The sequence below is a fragment of the Schistocerca cancellata genome, chromosome 11 (assembly GCF_023864275.1).
Source record: "Schistocerca cancellata isolate TAMUIC-IGC-003103 chromosome 11, iqSchCanc2.1, whole genome shotgun sequence".
Lineage (NCBI taxonomy): Eukaryota > Metazoa > Arthropoda > Insecta > Orthoptera > Acrididae > Schistocerca > Schistocerca cancellata.
The window spans coordinates 90,775-114,799 of NC_064636.1; positions in this window are offsets into that span (position 1 = coordinate 90,775).

Here is a 24,025-nt window from a genome sequence, read left to right on the forward strand (position 1 = left end):
ATCGGGCAGGTAGGTTACAAAATTTAAAAAGGGAAATGGATAGGTTAAAGTTAGATATAGTGGGAATTAGTGAAGTTCGGTGGCAGGAGGAACAAGACGTTTGGTCAGGTGAATACAGGGTTATAAATACAAAATCAAATAGGGGTAATGCAGGAGTAGGTTTAATAATGAATAAAAGAATAGGAGTGCGGGTTAGCTACTACAGACAGCATAGTGAACGCATTATTGGGGCCAAGATAGAAACAAAGCCCATGCCTACTACAGTAGTACAAGTTTATATGCCAACTAGCTCTGCAGATGATGAAGAAATAGATGAAATGTATGACGAGATAAAAGAAATTATTCAGGTAGTGAAGGGAGACGAAAATTTAATAGTCATGGGTGACTGGAATTCGTCAGTAGGAAAAGGGAGAGAAGGCAACATAGTAGGTGAATATGGATTGGGGGGGAAGGAATGAAAGAGGAAGCCGCCTTGTAGAATTTTGCACAGAGCATATCTTAATCATAGCTAACACTTGGTTCAAGAATCATAAAAGAAGGTTGTATACCTGGAAGAATCCTGGAGATACTAAAAGGTATCAGATAGATTATATAATGGTAAGACAGAGATTTAGGAACCAGGTTTTAAATTGTAAGACATTTCCTGGGGAAGATGTGGATTCTGACCACAATCTAATGGTTATGAACTGCAGATTGAAACTGAAGATACTGCAAAAAGGTGGGATTTTAAGGAGATGGGACCTGGATAAACTGAAAGAACCAGAGGTAGTAGAGAGTATCAGGGAGAGCATAAGGGAACAATTGACAGGAATGGGGGAAAGAAATACAGTAGAAGAAGAATGGGTAGCTCTGAGGGATGAAGTAGTGAAGGCAGCAGTCGATCAAGTAGGTCAAAAGACGAGGGCTAATAGAAATCCTTGGGTAACAGAAGAAATATTGAATTTGATTGATGAAAGGAGAAAATATAAAAATGCAGTAAATGAAGCAGGCAAAAAGGAATACAAACGTCTCAAAAATGAGATCGACAGGAAGTGCAAAATGGCTAAGCAGGGATGGCTAGAGGACAAATGTAAGGACGTAGAGGCTTGTCTCACTAGGGGTAAGATAGATACTGCCTACAGGAAAATTAATGAGACCTTTGGAGAGAAGAGAACCACTTGTATGAATATCAAGAGCTCACATGGCAACCCAGTTCTAAGCAAAGAAGGGAAGGCAGAAAGGTGGAAGGAGTATATAGAGGGTTTATACAAGGGCGATGTACTTGAGGACAATATTATGGAAATGGAAGAGGACGTAGATGAAGACGAAATGGGAGATAAGATACTGCGTGAAGAGTTGACAGAGCACTGAAAGACCTGAGTCAAAACAAGGCCCCGGGAATAGACAACATTCCATTAGAACTACTGATGGCCTCTGGAGAGCCAGTCATGACAAAACTCTACCATCTGGTGAGCACGATGTATGAGACAGGCGTATTACCCTCAGACTTCAAGAAGAATATAATAATTCCAATCCCAAAGAAATCAGGTGTTGACATATGTGTAAATTACCGAACTATCAGTTTGATAAGTCACGGATGCAAAATACTAACGCGAATTCTTTACAGAAGAATGGAAAACCTGGTAGAAGCCGACTTCGGGGAAGATCAGTTTGGATTCCGTAGAAATGTTGGAACACGTGAGGCAATACTGACCTTACGACTTATCTTAGAAGAAAGATTAAGAAAAGGCAAACCTACGTTTCTAGCATTTGTAGACTTAGAGAAAGCTTTCGACAATGTTAACTGGAATACTCTCTTTCAAATTCTGAAGGTGGCAGGGGTAAAATACAGGGAGCGAAAGGCTATTTACAATTTGTACAGAAACCAGATGGCAGTTATAAGAGTCGAGGGGCATGAAAGGGAAGCAGTGGTTGGGAAAGGAGTGAGACAGGGTTGTAGCCTCTCCCCGACATAATTCAGCCTGTATATACAGCAAGCAGGAAAGGAAACAAGAAAAATTCGGAGTAGGTATTAAAATTCATGGAGAAGAAGTAAAAACTTTGAGGTTTGCCGATGACATTGTAATTCTGTCTGAAACAGCAAAGGACTTGGAAGAGCAGTTGAACGGAATGGAGAGTGTCTTGAAAGGAGGATATAAGATGAACACCAACAAAAGCAAAACGAGGATAATGGAATGTAGTCAAATTAAGTCGGGTGATGCTGAGGGAATTAGATTAGGAAATGAGACACTTAAAGTAGTAAAGGAGTTTTGCTATTTAGGGAGTAAAATAACCGATCATTGTTGAAGAAGAGAGGATATAAAATGCAGACTGGCAATGGCAAGGAAAGCGTTTCTGAGGAAGAGAAATTTGTTAACATCGAGTATAGATTTAAGTGTCATAAAGTCGTTTCTCAAAGTATTTGTATGGAGTGTAGCCATGTATGGAAGTGAAACATGGACAATAACTAGTTTGGACAAGAAGACAATAGAAGCTTTCAAAATGTGGTGCTACAGAAGAATGCTGAAGATAAGGTGGGTAGATCACATAACTAATGAGGAGGTATTGAATAGGATTGGGGAGAAGAGGAGTTTGTGGCACAACTCGACTAGAAGAAGGGATCGGTTGGTAGGACATGTTTTGAGGCATCAAGGGATCACAAATTTAGCATTGGAGGGCACCGTGGAGGGTAAAAATCGTAGAGGGAGACCAAGAGATGAATACACTAAGCAGATTCAGAAGGATGTAGGTTGCAGTAGGTACTGGGAGATGAAGAATCTTGCACAGGATAGAGTAGCATGGAAAGCTGCATCAAACCAGTCTCAGGACTGAAGACCACAACAACAACAACAACAAGTGATTACGGTATCAATCAAAAGAAGCACCTTGAAAAAGAAAGAAGTCTTTCCTAATAACTCCAATAGTCAGAATGCTGGGAGTGGTGGTTCCCATCCAACAAAATCACACTCAATGGTAGAACAAACATAGCAGTCATCAAACGGAATCTCCCTGCTGAGAGGGAACAAACATGTACCACAGTTTTTGCAGCACATTGATTAATATTAGTGACCATTGGAATAAGATTTTGCATAATATAAAGCAAATGAAGGAGACACCTAAACCAGAAAATTTATCACATTCTGAACATCCGTTATTCAGTAAGGTGTATGTGGTGTCCCACATGCACAAAAAATCATTGAATGGAGAATCGACTTTTTGGCCATACAAACAGATGACCCTGCTGTAAAGAACAAACACTTAACCACATTTCACGATTCAAATACATTTCTCCACTGTGAAATTGATGAATATAAGTGATAACGGTATCAATCAAAAGAAGCACCTACCAAAAGAAAGAAGTCTTTCCTAATAACTCCAATAGTCAGAATGCTGCGAAAGGTGGTTCCCATCCAACAAAATCACACTCGATGGTAGAACAAACATAGCAGTCATCAAACGGAATCTCCCTGCTGAGAGGGATCAAACATGTACCACAATTTGTACAGCACATTGATTATTTTTAGTGACCATTGGAATACGAATTTTAAAAATATAAAGCAAATGAAGGAGATACCTAAACAAGAAGATTTATCACATTCTGAACATCCGATATTCAGTAAGGCGCATGTCAAATCCAATATGCACAAAAAACCCATTCAATGGAGAATCTGCTTTGTGGCCATACAACCAGATGACCCTGCTGTAAAGAACAAACACTTAATCACATTTCACAATTCAAATACATTACTCCACTGTGAAATTGATGAATATAAGTGATAACATTATTAACCAAAAGAAGCACCTAGCAAAAGTAAGAAGTCTTTCCTAATAACTCCAATAGTCAGAATGCTGGAAGTGGTGGTTCCCATCCAACAAAATCACACTCGATGGTAGCACAAACATAGCAGTCATCAAACGGAATCTCCCTGCTGAGAGGGAACAAACATGTACCACAATTTGTGCAGCACATTGATTATTTTTAGTGACCATAGGAATAAGATTTTTAAAAATATAAAGCAAATGAAGGAGATACCTAAACAAGAAGATTTATCACATTTTGAACATCTGTTATTCAGTAAGGTGCATGTGAAGTCCCATATGCACAAAAAATCATTGAATGGAGAATCGGCTTTTTGGCCATACAAGTAGATGACCCTGCTGTAAAGAACAAACACTTAACCACATTTCACGATTCAAATACATTTCTCCACTGTGAAATTGATGAATATAAGTGATAACGGTATCAATCAAAGGAAGCACCTAGCAAAAGAAAGAAGTCTTTCCTAATATCTCCAGTAGTCAGAATTCTGGGAGTGGTGGTTCCTATCCAACAAAATCACACTCGATGGGAGAACAAACATAGCAGTCATCAAACGAAATCTCCCTCCTGAGAGTGAACAAACATGTACCAAAAATTGTGCAGCACATTGCTTATTTTCAGTGACCATCAGAATAAGATTTTTAAAAATATAAAGCAAATGAAGGAGATACCTAAACAATAAAATTTATCACATTCTGAACATCCGTTATTCAGTAAGGTGTATGTGGTGTCCCACATGCACAAAGAAATCTTTGAATGGAGAATCTGCTTTTTGGCCATACAAACAGATGACCCTCCTGTGAGGAACAGACATTTAACCACATATCACGATTCAAATACATTACTCCACTGTGAAATTGATGAATATAAGTGATAATAGTCGTAATCAAAAGATGCACCTAGCAAAAGGGAGAAGTCTTTCCTAATAACAGATGCTGGGAGTGGTGGTTCTAATTCAACAAAATTACACTCGATGGTAGAACAAACACAGCAGTCATCAAACGGAATCCCCCTGCTGAGAGGGATCAAACATGTACCACAATTTGTGCAGTACGTTGATGATTTTTAGTGACCATTGGAATAAAATTTTTAAAAATATAAAGCAAATGAAGAAGATACCTAAACAAGAAGATATATCACATTCTGAACATCCGTTATTCAGTATGGTGTTTGTGGTGTCCCATATGCACAAAAAAACAATGAATGAAGAATCTGCGTTGTGGCCATACGACCAGATGACCCTGCTGTAAGGAACAAACATTTAACTACATTTCACGATTCAAATACATTACACGACTGTGAAATTATGAATAGAAGTGATTACGGTATCAACCAAAAGAAGCACCTAGCAAAAGAAAGAAGTTTATCCTAATATCTCCAATAGTCAGAATGCTGGGAGTGGTGGTTCCCATCCAACAACATCACACTCCATGGTAGAACAACGATATCAGTCATGAAAGGAGAATCTCCCTGCCGAGAGGGAACAAACATGTACCACAATTTGTGCAGCACATTGATTATTTTTAGTGACCATTGGAATAAGATTTTTAAGAATAAAAGCGAATGAAGGAGATACCTAAACAAGAAGATATATTACACTCCGTACATCCATTATTCAGTAAGGAGGATGTGGTGTCCCATATGCTCGAAAAACCCACTGAATGGGGAATCTGCTTTGTGGCCATACAACCAGATGACCCTACTGTAAAGAACAAACACTTAACCACATGTCACAATTCAAATACATTACTCCACTGTGAAATTGATGAATATTAGTGATAACGGTGTCAATCAAAAGAAGCACCTAGCAAAAGAAAGAAGTCTTTCCTTATAACTCCAATAATCAGAATGCTGAGAGTGGAGGTTCCCATCCAACAAAATCACACTCGATGGTAGAACAAACAGAGCAGTCATCAAACGAAATCTTCCTCCTGAGAGTGAACAAACATGTACCAAAATTTGTACAGCACATTGATTATTTTTAGTGACCATTGGAATAAGATTTTGAAAAATATAAAGCAAATGAAGGATATACCTATACAATAAAATTTATCACATTCTGAACATCCGTTATTCAGTAAGTTGTATGTGGTGTCCCATCTGAACCAAAAACCCATTCAATGGAGAATCTGCTTTGTGGCCATACCACCAGATGACCCTGCTGTAAAGAACAAACACTTAACCATATTTCACGATTCAAATACATTACTCCACTGTGAAATTGATGGATATAAGTGATAACAGCATCAATCAAAGGAAGCACCTAGCAAAAGAAAGAAGTCTTTCCTTATAACTCCAATAGTCAGAATGCTGAGAGTGGTTGTTCCCATCCAACAAAATCGCACTCCATGGTAGAACAAACATAGCAGTCATCAAACGGATTCCCCCTGCTAAGAGGAAACAAACGTGTACCACAATTAGTGCAGCACATTGATTATTTTTAGTGAACATCAGAATAAGATTTTTAAAAATATAATGCCAATTAAGGAGATACCTAAACAAGAAGATTTATCTCATTCTGAATATCCGTTATTCAGTAAGGTGTATGTGGTGTCCCATATGCACAAAAAAACCATTGAATGGAGAATCTGCTTTTTGGCCATAGAAACAGATGACCCTGCAGTAACAAAGAAACATTTAACCACATTTCACGATTCAATTACATTACTCCACTGTGAAATGAATGAATATAAGTGATAACGGTAACAATCAAAAGAAGCATCTAGTAAAAGAAAAAAGTCTTTCCTAATAACGCCAATAGTCAGAATGCTGGGAGTGGTGGTTCCCATCCAACAAAATCACACTCGATGGTAGAACCAAGATAGCAGTTACCAAACAAAATCTCCCTGCTCAGAGGGAACAAACATGTAAGACAATTTGTGCAGCACATTGATTATTTTTAGTGACCATTGAAATCAGATTTTTAAAAATATAAACCAAATGAAGGACATACCTAAACAAGAAGATATATCACATTCTGAACATCCGTTATTCAGTATGATGTATGTGGTGTCCCATATGCACAAAAAAACCATTGAATGGAGAATCTGCTTTTTGGCCATACAAACAGATGACCCTGCTGTAAGAAACAAACATTTAACCACATTTCACGATTCAAATACATAAATCCTCTATGAAATTGATGAATATAAGTGATAACGGTATCAATCAAAAAAAGCATCTAGCAAAAGAAAGAATTATTTCATAATAACTCCAATAGTCAGAATGCTGGGAGTGGTGGTTCCCATCCAACAAAATCACACTCGATGGTAGAACAAACATAGCAGTCATCAAACGGAATCTCCCTCCTGAGAGTGAACAAACATGTACCAAAATTTGTGCAGCACATTGATTATTTTTACTGACCATCAGAATAAGATTTTTAAAAATATGAAGCAAACGAAGGAGATACCTAAACAATAAAATTTATCACATTCTGAACATCCGTTATTCAGTAAGGTGCATGAGAAGTCCCATCTGCACCAAAAACCCATTCAATGGAGAATCTGCTTTGTGGCCATTCCACCAGATGACCCTGCTGTAAAGAACAAACACCTAAACACATTTCACGATTGAAATACATTACCCCACTGTGAAATTGATGAATATAAGAGATAACAGCATCAATCAAAGGACGCACCTAGCAAAAGAAACAAGTCTTTCCTAATAAATCCAGTAATCAGAATGCTGGGAGTAGTGGTTCCCATCCAACAAATTCACACTCTATGGTAGAACAACGATACTAGTCATGAATGGAGAATCTCCATGCTGAGAGGGAAGAAACATGTACCACAATTTGTGCAGCACATTGATTATAATTAGTGACCATTGGAATAAGATTTTTAAAAATATAAAGCAAATGATGAAGATACCTAAACAAGAAGATTTATCACATTCTGAACATCCGTTATTCAGTAAGGTGTATGTGGTGTCCCACATGCACAAAAAATCATTGAATATAGAATCAGCTTTGTGGCCATACCACCAGATGACCCTGCTGTAAAGAACAGACACTTAACCACATTTTACGATTCAAATACATTACCCCACTGTGAAATTGATGAATATAAGAGATAATACCATCAATCAAAGGAAGCACCTAGCAAAAGAAAGAAGTCTTTCCTAATAACTCCAGTAGTCAGAATGCTGGGAGTAGTGGTTCCCATCCAACAAAATCACACTCAATGGTAGAACAAAGATACCAGTCATGAATGGAGAATCTCCATGCTGAGAGGGTAGAAACATGAACCACAATTTGAGCAGCACATTGATTATATTTAGTGACCATTGGAATAAGATTTTTAAAAATATAAAGCAAATGAAGGAGATACTTAAACAAGAAGATATATTACATTCCTAACATCCATTATTCAGTAAGGTGTATGTGGTGTCCCATATGCACAAAAACCCATTCAATGCAGAAACTGCTATGTGGCCATACAACAAGATGATCCTGCTGTAAAGAACAAACACTTAACCACATTTCACAATTCAAATCCACTACTCCACTGTGAAATTGTTGAATATAAGAGATAACGGTATCATTCAAAAGAAGCACTTAGCAAAAGAAAGAAGTCTTTCCTAATAACTCCAGTAGTCAGAATGCTGAGAGTGGTGGTTCCCATTGACCAAAATCACACTCGATGGTAGAATAAATATAGCAGTCATCAAACAGAATCTCCCTGCTGAGAGGGATCAAACATGTACCACAATTTGTGCAGCACATTTATTATTTTTAGTGACCATTGGAATAAGATTTTTAAAAATATTAACCAAATGAAGGAGATACCTAAACAAGAAGATATATTACATTCCGAACATCCGTAATTCAGTAAGGTGGATGTGCTGTCCCATCTGCATAAAAACCCATTCAATGGAGAATCTGCTTTGTGGCCATATAACCATATGACCCTCCTGTAAAGAACAAACACTTATCCACATTTCACAAGTCAAATACATTACTCCAATGAAAAATTGATAAATATTAGTGATAACGGTATCAATCAAAAGAAGCATCTAGCAAAAGAAAGAAGTCTTTCCTAATTAACTCCAATAGTCAGAATGCTGAGAATGGTGGCTCCCATCCAACAAAATCACACTCGATGGTAGATCTATCATAGCAGTCGTAAAACCGAATCTCCCTGCTGAGAGGGAACAAACATGTACCACAATTTGTGCAGCACATTGATTGTTTATAATGAACATTGGAATAAGATTTTTAAAAATATAAAGCAAATGATAGAGATACCTAATCAAGAAGATTTATCACGTTCCAAACATCCGTTATTCAGTAAGGTGCATGTGAAGTCCCATATGCACAAAAATCCCATTGAATGGAGAATCTGCTATGTGGCCATACAACCTGGTGACCTCGCTGTGAAGAACAATCACTTAACCACATTTCATGATTCAAATACATTACTCCACTGTGAAATTGATGAATATAAGTGATAACGGTATCAATCAAAAGAAGCACCTATCAAAAGAAAGAAGACTTTCCTAATAACACCAATAGTCAGAATGCTGCGAGTGGTGGTTCCCATCCAACAAAATCACACTCGATGGTAGAACAAACATAGCATTCATCAAACGAAATCTCCCTCCTGAGAGTGAACAAACATGTACCAAAATTTGTGCAGCACATTGATTATTTTTAGTGACCATCAGATTAAGATTTTTAAAAATATAAAGCATATGAAGGACATACCTAAACAATAAAATTTAACACATTCTGAACATCCGTTATTCAGTAAGGTGTATGTAGTGTCCCATATGCAAAAAAAAAAAAAAAAAAAAAAAAACATTGAATGGAGTGTCTGCTTTTTGGCCATACAACCAGATGACCCTGCTGTAAAGAACAAACACTTAACCACATATCACAATTCAAATACATTACTCCACTGTGAAAATGATGAATATAAGTGATAACGGTATCATTCAAAAGAAGCACCTAGCAAAAGAAAGAAGTCTTTCCTAATAACTCCAATAGTCAGAATGCTGGGAGTGGTGGATCCCATCCTACAAAATCACACTCGATGGTAGAACAAACATAGCAGTCATCAAACGGAATCTCCCTGCTGAGAGGGATCAAACATGTACCACAATTTGTACAGCACATTGATTATTTTTAGTGACCATTGGAATAAGATTTTTAATAATATAAAGCAAATGAAGGAGATACCTAAACAAGAAGATATATTACATTCCGAACATCCGTTATTTAGTAAGGTGGATGTGGTGTCCCATATGCATAAAAACCCTTTCAATGGAGAATCTGCTCTGTGGCCATACAACCAGATGTCGCTCCTGTTAAGAACAAACACTTAACCACATTTCACAATTCCTATACATTACTCCCATGAGAAATTGATGAATGTTACTGATAACGGTATCAATCAAAAGAAGCACTTAGCAAAAGAAAGTAGTCTTTCCTAATTACTCCAACAGTCAGATGCTGGGAGTGGTGGAGCCCATGCAACAAAATCACACTCAATGGTAGAACAAACATAGCAGTCTTCAAACGGAATCTCCCTGCTGAGAGGGAAGAAACACGTACCACTATTTGTGCAGCACATTGATTATTTTTAGTGACCATTGGAATAAGATTTTTAAAAATATAAAGCAAATGAGGGAGATACCTAAACAAGACGATTTATCACATTCCCAACATCCGTTATTCACTAAGGTGCATGTGAAGTCCCATATGCACAAAAAACCCATTGAATGGAGAAATTGCTTTGTGGGCATACAACCAGATGACCCTGCTGTAAAGAAAAACAATTAAGTACATTTCACGACACACATACATTACTCCACTGTGAAATTGATGAATATAAGTGATATTCCGCAGGTAAAATAGTCCCCCATTCAGATATCCGGGCGGGGACTACTCAGGAGGACGTCGTTATCAGGAGAAAGAAAACTGGCGTTCTACGGATCGGACCGTGGAATGTCAGATCCCTTAATCAGGCAGGTAGGTTAGAAAATTTAAAAAGGGAAATGGATAGGTTAAAGTTAGATATAGTGGGAATTAGTGAAGTTTGGTGGCAGGAGGAACAAGACGTTTGGTCAGGTGATTACAGGGTTATAAATACAAAATCAAATAGGGGTAATGCAGGAGTAGGTTTAATAATGAATAAATGAATAGGAGTGCGGGTTAGCTACTACAGACAGCATAGTGAACACATTATTGGGGCCAAGATAGACACAAAGCCCATGCCTACTACAGTAGTACAAGTTTATATGCCAACTAGCTCTGCAGATGATGAAGAAATAGATGAAATGTATGACGAGATAAAAGAAATTATTCAGGTAGTGAAGGGAGTCGAAAATTTAATAGTCATGGGTGACTGGAATTCGTCAGTAGAAAAAGGGAGAGAAGGCAACACAGTAGGTGAATATGGATTGGGGGGAAGGAATGAAAGAGGAAGCCGCCTTGTAGAAATTTTGCACAGAGCATATCTTAATCATAGCTAACACTTGGTTCAAGAATCATAAAAGAAGGTTGTATACCTGGAAGAATCCTGGAGATACTAAAAGGTATCAGATAGATTATATAATGGTAAGACAGAGATTTAGGAACCAGGTTTTAAATTGTAAGACATTTCCTGAGGAAGATGGGGATTCTGACCACAATCTATTGGTTATGAACTGCAGATTGAAACTGAAGAAACTGCAAAAAGGTGGGATTTTAAGGAGATGGGACCTGGATAAACTGAAAGAACCAGAGGTTGTAGAGAGTATCAGGGAGAGCATAAGGCAACAATTGACAGGAATAGGGGAAAGAAATACAGTAGAAGAAGAATGGGTAGCTCTGAGGGATGAAGTAGTGAAGGCAGCAGTCGATCAAGTAGGTCAAAAGACGAGGGCTAATAGAAATCCTTGGGTAACAGAAGAAATATTGAATTTAATTGATGAAAGGAGAAAATATAAAAATGCAGTAAATGAAGCAGGCAAAAAGGAATACAAAGGTCTCAAAAATGAGATCGACAGGAAGTGCAAAATGGCTAAGCAGGGATGGCTAGAGAACAAATGTAAGAATGTAGAGGCTTGTCTCACTACGGGTAAGATAGATACTGCCTACAGGAAAATTAATGAGACCTTTGGAGAGAAGAGAACCACTTGTATGAATATCAAGAGCTCACATGGCAACCCAGTTCTAAGCAAAGAAGGGAAGGCAGAAAGGTGGAAGGAGTATATAGAGGGTTTATACAAGGGCGATGTACTTGAGGACAATATTATGGAAATGGAAGAGGACGTAGATGAAGACGAAATGGGAGATAAGATACTGCGTGAAGAGTTGACAGAGCACTGAAAGACCTGAGTCAAAACAAGGCCACGGGAATAGACAACATTCCATTAGAACTACTGATGGCCTCGGGAGAGCCAGTCATGACAAAACTCTACCATCTGGTGAGCACGATGTATGAGACAGGCGTATTACCCTCAGACTTCAAGAAGAATATAATAATTCCAATCCCAAAGAAATCAGGTGTTGACAGATGTGAAAATTACCGAACTATCAGTTTGATAAGTCACGGATGCAAAATACTAACGCGAATTCTTTACAGAAGAATGGAAAACCTGGTAGAAGCCGACCTCGGGGAAGATCAGTTTGGATTCCGTAGAAATGTTGGAACACGTGAGGCAATACTGACCTTACGACTTATCTTAGAAGAAAGATTAAGAAAAGGCAAACCTACGTTTCTAGCATTTGTAGACTTAGAGAAAGCTTTCGACAATGTTAACTGGAATACTCTCTTTCAAATTCTGAAGGTGGCAGGGGTAAAATACACGGAGCGAAAGGCTAATTACAATTTGTACAGAAACCAGATGGCAATTATAAGAGTCGAGGGGCATGAAAGGGAAGCAGTGGTTGGGAAAGGAGTGATACAGGGTTGTAGCCTCTCCCCGACATAATTCAACCTGTATATACAGCAAGCAGGAAAGGAAACAAAAGAAAAATTCGGAGTAGGTATTAAAATTCATGGAGAAGAAGTAAAAACTTTGAGGTTTGCCGATGACATTGTAATTCTGTCTGAGACAGCAAAGGACTTGGAAGAGCAGTTGAACGGAATGGACAGTGTCTTGAAAGGAGGATATAAGATGAACATCAACAAAAGCAAAACGAGGATAATGGAATGTAGTCAAATTAAGTCGGGTGATGCTGAGGGAATTAGATTAGGAAATGAGACACTTAAAGTAGTAAAGGAGTTTTGCTATTTAGGGAGTAAAATAACCGATCATTGTCGAAGTAGAGAGGATATAAAACGCAGACTGGCGATGGCAAGGAAAGCGTTTCTGAAGAAGAGAAATTTGTTAACATCGAGTATAGATTTAAGTGTCATAAAGTCGTTTCTCAAAGTATTTGTATGGAGTGTAGCCATGTATGGAAGTGAAACATAGGCAATAACTAGTTTGGACAAGAAGACAATAGAAGCATCCGAAATGTGGTGCTACAGAAGAATGCTGAAGATAAGGTGGGTAGATCACGTAACTAATGAGGAGGTATTGAATAGGATTGGGGAGAAGAGGAGTTTGTGGCACAACTTGACTAGAAGAAGGGATCGGTTGGTAGGACATGTTTTGAGGCATCAAGGGATCACAAATTTAGCATTGGAGGGCACCGTGGAGGGTAAAAATCGTAGAGGGAGACCAAGAGATGAATGCAGTAAGCAGATTCAGAAGGAAGTAGGTTGCCGTAGGTACTGGGAGATGAAGAATCTTGCACAGGATAGAGTAGCATGGAAAGCTGCATCAAACCAGTCTCAGGACTGAAGACCACAACAACAACAACAAGAACAAGTGATTACGGTATCAATCAAAAGAAGCACCTTGAAAAAGAAAGAAGTCTTTCCTAATAGCTCCAATAGTCAGAATGCTGGGAGTGGTGGTTCCCATCCAACAAAATCACACTCAATGGTAGAACAAACATAGCAGTCATCAAACGGATTCTCCCTGCTGAGAGGCAACAAACATGTACCACAGTTTTTGCATCACATTGTTTATTACTAGTGACCATTGGAATAAGATTTTGCATAATATAAAGCAAATGAAGGAGATACCTAAACCAGAAGATTTATCACATTCTGAACATCCGTTATTCAGTAAGGTGTATGTGGTGTCCCACATGCACAAAAAATCATTGAATGGAGAATCGGCTTTTTGGCCATACAAACAGATGACCCTGCTGTAAAGAACAAACACTTAACCACATTTCACGATTCAAATACATTTCTCCACTGTGAAATTGATGAATATAAGTGATAACGGTATCAATCAAAAGAAGCACCTACCACAAGAAAGAAGTCTTTCCTAATAACTCCAATAGTCAGAATGCTGCGAAAGGTGGTTCCCATCCAACAAAATCACACTCGATGGTAGAACAAACATAGCAGTCATCAAACGGAATCTCCCTGCTGAGAGGGATCAAACATGTACCACAATTTGTACAGCACATTGATTATTTTTAGTGACCATTGGAATAAGATTTTTAAAAATATAAAGCAAATGAAGGAGATGGCTAAACAAGAAGATATATTACATTCCGAACATCCGTTATTTAGTAAGGTGGATGTGGTGTCCCTTATGCATAAAAACCCTTTCAATGGAGAATCTGCTCTGTGGCCATACAACCAGATGTCCCTGCTGTAAAGAACAAACACTTAACCACATTTCACAATTCAAATACGTTACCCCACTGTGAAATTGATGAATATAAGAGATAACAGCATCAATCAAAGGAAGCCCCTACCAAAAGAAAGAAGTCTTTCCTAATTACTCCAACAGTCAGATGCTGGGAGTGGTGGATCCCATGCAACAAAATCACACTCAATGGTAGAACAAACATAGCAGTCATCAAACGGAATCTCCCTGCTGTGCGGGAAGAAACATGTACCACTATTTGTGCAGCACATTGATTATTTTTAGTGACCATTGGAATAAGATTTTTAAAAATATAAAGCAAATGAGGGAGATACCTAAACAAGAAGATTTATCACATTCCCAACATCCGTTATTCACTAAGGTGCATGTGAAGTCCCATATGCACAAAAAACCCATTGAATGGAGAATCTGCTTTGTGGGCATACAACCAGATGACCCTGCTGTAAAGAAAAACAATTAAGTACATTTCACGACACACATACATTACTCCACTGTGAAATTGATGAATATAAGTGATATTCCGCAGGTAAAATAGTCCCCCATTCAGATCTCCGGGCGGGGACTACTCAGGAGGACGTCGTTATCAGGAGAAAGAAAACTGGCGTTCTACGGATCGGACCGTGGAATGTCAGATCCCTTAATCGGGCAGGTAGGTTAGAAAATTTAAAAAGGGAAATGGATAGGTTAAAGTTAGATATAGTGGGAATTAGTGAAGTTTGGTGGCAGGAGGAACAAGACGTTTGGTCAGGTGATTACAGGGTTATAAATACAAAATCAAATAGGGGTAATGCAGGAGTAGGTTTAATAAAGAATAAGAAAATAGGAGTGCGGGTTAGCTACTACAGACAGCATAGTGAACGCATTATTGTGGCCAAGATAGACACAAAGCCCATGCCTACTACAGTAGTACAAGTTTATATGCCAACTAGCTCTGCAGATGATGAAGAAATAGACGAAATGTATGACGAGATAAAAGAAATTATTCAGGTAGTGAAGGGAGACGAAAATTAATTGTCATGGGTGACTGGAATTCGTCAGTAGGAAAAGGGAGAGAAGGCAACATAGTAGGTGAATATGGATTGGGGGGAAGGAATGAAAGAGGAAGCCGCCTTGTAGAATTTTGCACAGAGCATAACTTAATCATAGCTAACACTTGGTTCAAGAATCATAAAAGAAGGTTGTATACCTGGAAGAATCCTGGAGATACTAAAAGGTATCAGATAGATTATATAATGTTAAGACAGAGATTTAGGAACCAGGTTTTAAATTGTAAGACATTTCCTGGGGCAGATGTGGATTCTGACCACAATCTATTGGTTATGAACTGCAGATTGAAACTGAAGAAACTGCAAAAAGGTGGGATTTTAAGGAGATGGGACCTGGATAAACTGAAAGAACCAGAAGTAGTAGAGAGTATCAGGGAGAGCATAAGGGAACAATTGACAGGAATGGGGGAAAGAAATACAGTAGAAGAAGAATGGGTAGCTCTGAGGGATGAAGTAGTGAAGGCAGCAGTCGATCAAGTAGGTCAAAAGACGAGGGCTAATAGAAATCCTTGGGTAACAGAAGAAATATTGAATTTAATTGATGTAAGGAGAAAATATAAAAATGCAGTAAATGAAGCAGACCTTTGGAGAGAAGAGAACCACTTGTATGAATATCAAGAGCTCACATGGCAACCCAGTTCTAAGCAAAGGGAAGGCAGAAAGGTGGAAGGAGTATATAGAGGGTTTATACAAGGGCGATGTACTTGAGGACAATATTATGGAAATGGAAGAGGACGTAGATGAAGACGAAATGGGAGATAAGATACTGCGTGAAGAGTTGACAGAGCACTGAAAGACCTGAGTCAAAACAAGGCCCCGGGAATAGACAACATTCCATTAGAACTACTGATGGCCTCTGGAGAGCCAGTCATGACAAAACTCTACCATCTGGTGAGCACGATGTATGAGACAGGCGTATTACCCTCAGACTTCAAGAAGAATATAATAATTCCAATCCCAAAGAAATCAGGTGTTGACAGATGTGAAAATTACCGAACTATCAGTTTGATAAGTCACGGATGCAAAATACTAACAACAACAAGTGATTACGGTATCAATCAAAAGAAGCACCTTGAAAAAGAAAGAAGCCTTTCCTAATAACTCCAATAGTAAGAATGCTGGGAGTGGTGGTTCCCATCCAACAAAGACACACTATATGGTAGAACAAACATAGCAGTCATCAAACGGAATCTCCCTGCTGATAAGGATCATACATGTACCACAATTTGTGCAGCACATTGATTATTTTTAGTGACCATTGGAATACGATTTTTAAAAATATAAACCGAATGAAGGAGATACCTAAACAAGAAGATATATCATATTCTGAACATTCATTATTCAGTATGGTGTATGTGGTGTCCCATATGCACAAAAAAAAACCACTGAATGGAGAATCTGCTTTTTGGCCATACAAACAGATGACCCCGCTGTAAGGAACACATAATTAACCACATTTAACAATTCAAATACATTACTCCACTGTGAAATTGATGAATATAAGTGATAACGGTATCATTCAAGAGAAGCACCTAGCAAAAGAAAGAAGTCTTTCCTAATAACTCCAATAGTCAGACTGCTGGGAGTGGTGGTTCCCAACCAACAAAACCACACTCGATGGTAGATCAAACATAGCAGTCTAAAACGGAATCTCCCTGCTGAGAGGGAACAAACATGAACCACAATTTCTGCAGCACATTGATTTTTTTTTAGTGACAATTGGAATACGGTTTTTAAAAATATAAACCAAATGAAAGAGATACCTAAACAAAAAGATATATCACATTCTGAACATCCGTTATTCAGTAGGGTGCATGGGAAGGCCCATATGCACAAAAAAACCATTCAATGGAGAATCTGCTTTGTGGCCATACAAATTAGATGACCCTGCTGTACAGAACAAACACTTAACCACATATGACGATTCAAAAACATTACTCCACTGTGAAATTGATGGATACAAGTGATAACGGTATCAATCAAAGGAAACACCTAGCAAAAGAAAGAAGTCTTTCCTAATATCTCCAGTAGTCAGAATGCTGGGAGTGGTGGTTCCCATCCTACAAAATCACACTCAATGGTAGAACAACTATACCAGTCATGAATGGAGAATCTCCCTGCTGAGAGGGAAGAAACATCTACCACAATTTGAGCAGCACATTGATTATAGCTAGTGACCATTGGAATAAGATTTTTAGAAATATAAACCAAATGAAGGAGATACCTAAACAATAAGATATATTACATTCCGAACATCCGTTATTCAGTAAGGTGGATGTGGTGTCCCATATGCATAAAAACCTATTCAGGGGAGGATCTGCTTTGTGGCCATACAACCAGATGACCCTGCTGTAAAGAACAAACACTTAACCACATTTAGCAATTCAAAAACATTATTCCACTGAGAAATTGATGAATATGAGTGATAATGGTATCAATCAAAAGAAGCACCTTACAAAATAAAGAAGTCTTTCCTAATAACTCCAATAGTCAGAATGCTGGGAGTGATGGTTCCCACCAAACAAAATCACACTCGATGGTAGAACAAACATAGCAGTCATCAAACGGAATCTCCCTGCTGAGAGGGAACAAACATGTACCACAATTTGTGCAGCACATTGATTATTTTAAGTGACCATAGGAATAAGATTTTCAAAAATATAAAGCAAATGAAGGAGATACCAAAACAAGAAGATTTATGACAATCTGAACATCCGTTATTCAGTAAGGTGTATGTGGTGTCCCATATGCACAAAAAAAACATTGAATGGAGAATCTGCTTTTTGGCCATACAAACAGATGACCCTGCTGTAAGGAACACACAATTAACCACATTTAACAATTCAAATACATTACTCCACTGTGAAATTGATGAATATAAGTGATAACGGGATCAATCAAAAGAAGCATCTAGCAAAAAAAAGATGTCTTTCCTAATATCTCCAGTAGTCAGAATGCTGGGAGTGGTGGTTCCCATCCTACAAAATCACACTCAATGGTAGAACAACGATACCGGTCATGAATGGAGAATCTCCCTGCTGAGAGGGAAGAAACATTTACTACAATTTGTGCAGCACATTGATTATATCTAGTGACCATTGGAATAAGATTTTTAGAAATATAAAGCAAATGAAGGAGATACCTAAACTATAAGATATATTACATTCCGAACATCCATTATTCAGTAAGGTGGATGTGGTGTCCCATATGCATAAAAACCCATTCAGGGGAGGATCTGCTTTGTGGCTATACAACCAGATGACCCTGCTGTAAAGAACAAACACTTAACCACATTTCACAATTCAAAAATGTTACTCCACTGAGAAATTGATGAATATTAGTGATAACGGTATCAATCAAAAGAAGCACGTAGCAAAAGAAAGAAGTCTTTCCTAATAACTCCAATAGTCAGAATGCTGGGAGTGGTGGTTCCCATTGACCAAAATCACACTCGATGGTAGAACAAACATAGCAGTCATCAAAAGATAAGATTTTTAAAAATATAAAGCAAATGAGGGAGATACCTAAACAAGAAGATTTATCACATTCTGAACATTCGTTATTCAGTATGGTGTAGGTGGTGTCGCATATGCATAAACAAACCATTGAATAGAAAATCTGCTTTGTGGCCATACAACCAGATGACCCTGCTGTAAAGAAAAACAATTAACTACATTTCACGACACAAATACATTACTCCACTGTGAAATTGATGAATATAAGTGATAACGGTATCAATCAAAAGAAGCACCCTGCAAAATAAAGAAGTCTTTCCTAATAACTCCAATAGTCAGAATGCTGGGAGTGATGGTTCCCATCAAACAAAATCACACTCGATGGTGGAACAAACATAGCAGTCATCAAACGGAATCTCCCTGCTGAGAGGGAACAAACATGTACCACAATTTGTGCAGCACATTGATTATTTTAAGTGACCATACGAATAAGATTTTCAAAAATATAAAGCAAATGAAGGAGATACCAAAACAAGAAGATTTATGACATTCTGAACATCCGTTATTCAGTAAGGTGTATGTGGTGTCCCATATGCACAAAAAAACAATTGAATGGAAAATCTGCTTTTTGGCCATATAAACAGATGGCCCTGCTGTAAGGAACAAACAATTAACCACATTTAACAAATCAAATACATTACTCCACTGTGAAATTGATGAATATAAGTGATAACGGGATCAATCAAAAGAAGCATCTAGCAAAAGACAGATGTCTTTCCTAATAACTCCAACAGTCAGACTGCTGGGAGTGGTGGTTCCCATCCAACAAAATCACACTCGTTGGTAGATCAAACATAGCAGTCATCAAACGGAATCTCCCTGCTGAGAGAGAGACAAACATGTACCGCAATTTGTGCAGCACATTGATTATATTAAGTGACCATTGGAACAAGATTTTTAAAAATATAAAGCAGATGCAGGAGTATAGATTTAAGTGTCAGGAAGTCGTTTCTGAAAGTATTTGTATGGAGTGTAGCCATGTATGGAAGTGAAACATAGGCAATAACTAGTTTGGACAAGAAGACAATAGAAGTATCCGAAATGTGGTGCTACAGAAAAATGCTGAAGATAAGGTGGGTTGATCAAATACTAATGAGGAGGTATTGAATAGGATTGGGGAGAAGAGGAGTTTGTGGCACAACTTGACTAGAAGAAGGGATCGGTTGGTAGGACATGTTTTGAGGCATCAAGGGATCACAAATTTAGCATTGGAGGGCACCGTGGAGGGTAAAAATCGTAGAGGGAGACCAAGCGATGAATACACTAAGCAGATTCAGAAGGATGTAGGTTGCAGTAGGTACTGGGAGATGAAGAAGCTTGCAGAGGATAGAGTAGCATGGAGAGCTGCATCAAACCAGTCTCAGACCACAACAACAACAACAAGTGATTACGGTATCAATCAAAAGAAGCACCTTGAAAAAGAAAGAAGCACCTAGCAAAAGAAAGAAGTCTTTCCTAATAACTCCAATAGTCAGAATGCTGGGAGTGGTGGTTCCCATCCAACAAAATCACACTCAATGGTAGAACAAACATAGCAGTCATCAAACGGAATCTCCCTGCTGAGAGGGAACAAACATGTACCACAGTTTTTGCAGCACATTGATTATTATTAGTGACCATTAGAATAAGATTTTGCATAATATAAAGCAAATGAAGGAGATACCTAAACCAGAAGATTTATCACATTCTGAACATCCGTTATTCAGTACTGTGAAATTGATGAATATAAGTGATAACGGTATCAATCAAAAGAAGCACCTACCAAAAGAAAGAAGTCTTTCCTAATAACTCCAATAGTCAGAATGCTGCGAAAAGTGGTTCCCATCCAACAAAATCACACTCAATAGTAGAACAAACATAGCAGTCATCAAACGGAATCTCCCAGCTGAGAGGGATCAAACATGTACCACAATTTGTACAGTACATTGATTATTTTTAGTGACCATTGGAATAACATTTTTAAAAATATAAAGCAAATGAAGGAGATACCTAAACAAGAAGATTTATCACGTTCTGAACATCCGTTATTCAGGAAGGTGCATGTGAAGTCCCATATGCACAAAAAAATCGTTGAATGGAGAATCTGCTTTGTGGCCATACAACCAGATGACCCTGCTGTAAAGAACAAACACTTAACCACGTATCACAATTCAAATACATTACTCCACTGTGAAATTGATGAATATAAGTGATAACGGTATCATTCAAAAGAAGCACTTAGCAAAAGAAAGAAGTCTTTCCTAATAACTCCAATAGTCAGAATGCTGGGAGTGGTGGATCCCATCCTACAAAATCACACTCGATGGTAGAACAAACATAGCAGTCATCAAACGGAATCTCCCTGCTGAGAGGGAACAAACATGAACCACAATTTGTGCAGCACATTGATTTTTTTTAGTGACAATTGGAATACGATTTTTAAAAATATAAACCAAATGAAAGAGATACCTAAACAAAAAGATATATCACATTGTGAACATCCGTTATTCAGTAGGGTGCATGGGAAGTCCCATATGCACAAAAAAACCATTCAATGGAGAATCTGCTTTGTGGCCATACAAATTAGATGACCCTGCTGTACAGAACAAACACTTAACCACATATGACGATTCAAAAACATTACTCCACTGAGAAATTGATGAATATTAGTGATAACGGTATCAATCAAAAGAAGCACCTTCAAAAAGAAAGAAGTCTTTCCTAATAACTCCAGTAGTCAGAATGCTGTGAGTGGTGGTCCCCATCCTACAAAATCACACTCAATGGTAGAACAACTAAACCAGTCATGAATGGAGAATCTCCCTGCTGAGAGGGAAGAAACATCTACCACAATTTGAGCAGCACATTGATTATTTTTAATGAATATTGGAATAAGATTTTGTATAATATAAAGCAACTGAAGGAGATACCTAAACAAGAAGATTTATCGCATTCCGAACATGAAGTTATTCAGTAGGGTGCATGTGAAGGCCCATATGCACAAAAAACCCATTCAATGGAGAATCTGCTTTGTGGCCATACAAATTAGATGACCCTCCTGTACAGAACAAACACTTAACCACATATCACGATTCAAAAACATTACTCCACTGTGAAATTGATGAAAACAAGTGATAACGGTATCAATCAAAGGAAGCACCTAGCAAAAGAAAGAAGTCTTTCCTAATATCTCCAGTAGTCAGAATGCTGGGAGTAGTGGTTCCCATCCTACAAAATCACACTCAATGGTAGAACAACGATACCAGTCATGGATGGAGAATCTCCCTGCTGAGAGGGAAGAAACGTCTACTACAATTTGTGCAGCACATTGATTATATCTAGTGACCATTGGAATCAGATTTTTAGAAATATAAAGCAAATGAAGGAGATACCTAAACAATAAGATATATTACATTCCGAACATCCATTATTCAGTAAGGTGGATGTGGTGTCCCATATGCATAAAAACCCATTCAGGGGAGGATCTGCTTTGTGGCCATACAACCCTGCTGTAAAGAAAACAAATTAACTACATTTCACGACACAAATACATTACTCCACTGTGAAATTGATGAATATAAGTGATAACGGTATCAATCAAAAGAAGCACCTTACAAAATAAAGAAGTCTTTCCTAATAACTCCAATAGTCAGAATGCTGGGAGTGATGGTTCCCATCAAACAAAATCACACTCGATGGTAGAACAAACATAGCAGTCATCAAACGGAATCTCCCTGCTGAGAGGGAACAAACATGTACCACAATTTGTGCAGCACATTGATTATTTTAAGTGACCATAGGAATAAGATTTTCAAAAATATAAAGCAAATGAAGGAGATACCAAAACAAGAAGATTTATGACAATCTGAACATCCGTTATTCAGTAAGGTGTATGTGGTGTCCCATATGCACAAAAAAACAATTGAATGGAAAATCTGCTTTTTGGCCATATAAACAGATGGCCCTGCTGTAAGGAACAAACAATTAACCACATTTCACGATTCAAATACATTACTCCACTGTGAAATTGATGAATATAAGTGATAACGGTATCAATCAAAAGAACCAACTAGCAAAAGAAAGAAATCTTTCCTAATAACTCCAATAGTCAGAATTCTGGGAGTGGTGGTTCCCATCCAACAAAATCACACTCAATGGTAGAACAACGATACCAGTCATGAAAGGAATATCTCCATGCCGAGAGAGAAGAAACATGTACCACAATTTGTCCAGCACATTGATTATATTTAGTGACCATTGGAATAAGATTTCTAGAAATATAAAGCAAATGAAGGAGATACCTAAACAATAAGATATATTACATTCCGAACATCCGTTATTCAGTAAGGTGGATGTGGTGTCCCATATGCATAAAAGCCCATTCAATGGTTGATCTGCTTTGTGGCCATACAACCAGATGACCCTGCTGTAAAGAACAAACACTTAACCACATTTCACAATTCAAATACATTACTCCACTAAGAAATTGACGAATATTAGTGATAATCTTATCAATCAAAAGAAGCACCTAGCAAAAGAAAGAAGTCTTTCCTAATAACTCCAATAGTCAGAATGCTGGGAGTGGTGGTTCCCATTGACCAAAATCACACTCGATGGTAGAACAAACATAGCAGTCATCAAACCGAATCTCCCTGCTGAGAGGGAACAAACATGTACCACAATTTGTGCAGCATATTGATTATATTAGTGACCATTGGAATAAGATTTTTAAAAATATAAAGCAGGTGCAGGAGATACCTTAACAAGAAGATTTATCACATTCTGAACATTCATTATTCAGTATGGTGTATGTGGTGTCCCATATGCACAAAAAAAAACATTGAATGGAGAATCTGCTTTTTGGCCATACAAACAGATGACCCTGCTGTAAGGAACACACAATTAACCACATTTAACAATTCAAATACATTACTCCACTGTGAAATTGATGAATATAAGTGATAACGGGATCAATCAAAAGAAGCATCTAGCAAAAAAAAGATGTCTTTCCTAATATCTCC